This window comes from Tupaia chinensis, unplaced genomic scaffold (genome assembly GCF_000334495.1).
Source record: "Tupaia chinensis unplaced genomic scaffold, TupChi_1.0 Scaffold000248_2, whole genome shotgun sequence".
Lineage (NCBI taxonomy): Eukaryota > Metazoa > Chordata > Mammalia > Scandentia > Tupaiidae > Tupaia > Tupaia belangeri.
In genome coordinates, this window is record NW_006159727.1 from 2,429,690 (window position 1) to 2,430,760 (window position 1,071).

The 1,071-nt window shown below is 36.1% G+C and overlaps 1 pseudogene; it reads right to left on the reverse strand.

The window, feature by feature from the left end:
* Positions 1–223: 223 nt before the first annotated feature.
* Positions 224–607, reverse strand: LOC102473383 (ATP synthase subunit f, mitochondrial pseudogene; annotated as a pseudogene).
* Positions 608–1,071: the final 464 nt, after the last annotated feature.

Here is a 1,071-nt window from a genome sequence, read left to right on the forward strand (position 1 = left end):
GTAAGGGACACAAAAATAGAAAATTATCTGTGGATGATGTGTATGATACTAATTTTAAGGATTAATATACAGTGCATTCATACTGGAAAAATTCATTTTATAAGCTATAATGATTTATGGTGACTGAATGTATAAATCAAAATTTAAAAATATAAGGGGACTTAAAAAAGCTGCTATGATCAGTTTTCTTTTTTTTCTTTTTTTTTCACATACCAGTCATCTTTTATTGGATGTGAATTCTCGACTGGGATATGAAAGTACTCAAGATCCTTTGGAGGGGTGCCAAGTCAAGGAGATGAAGGTCTGGTTCAGTGTATGGCCTCCATGCTGGCCCTCTGCAGTGGTATTTGCGTCGCTGCTCGTGTTTGAGTTCTTTATAGGAAAGGCAGTAGCTGAAGAGCACATAAGCGGCCAGCACCATAGAAACCCCAGCAACACCCCCTTTCTTCACATTGATGTACTTGTAATACCAGTAGTATCCTCTCTGAAATGCTCCAGCAATGCCTTTAGGGGTAAAATCCTGCATCAGTATCCAGCTTGGCAGCTCCCCGAGTTTGACATCCATGAGTTTCTTTTCCTTCACTGGTACGACTGATACCATCTTGGAGTCCTGGTGTCCGCTGCCTCAGTTTTCTGACACATATACATGAATAACATCTTTTTTAAAATGTAAATTTTAATACATTATTTATTTTTTGAACTTGAACAGGAACTAGAATGAGATGATCCAGAAAATGATCTGTGACACCTGGGTAATAGGATATAGTGATGGTTTTAATGAAAGAGAAAATATTGAGTGCATAGAAAGAGAAGAATCTGATGGTGAATATGACAAGTTTGGACTAAAATAATAATAATAATAAAGAGGAAAAGCAATTGGTCCTGCATTTATACTAAAGGAAGCTGAAGAGAAACAATCAGAGGGTAAAGAAGAGGATGAGAATGAAGATCTTTCTAAATATAAATTAAAAGAGGATGAGGATGAAGATGATGCCCATCTCTCAAAGTATAATCTTGATGCCAGCAAAGAAGAGAACAATAAAAAGAAATCTAATAGACAAAGTATCTCAA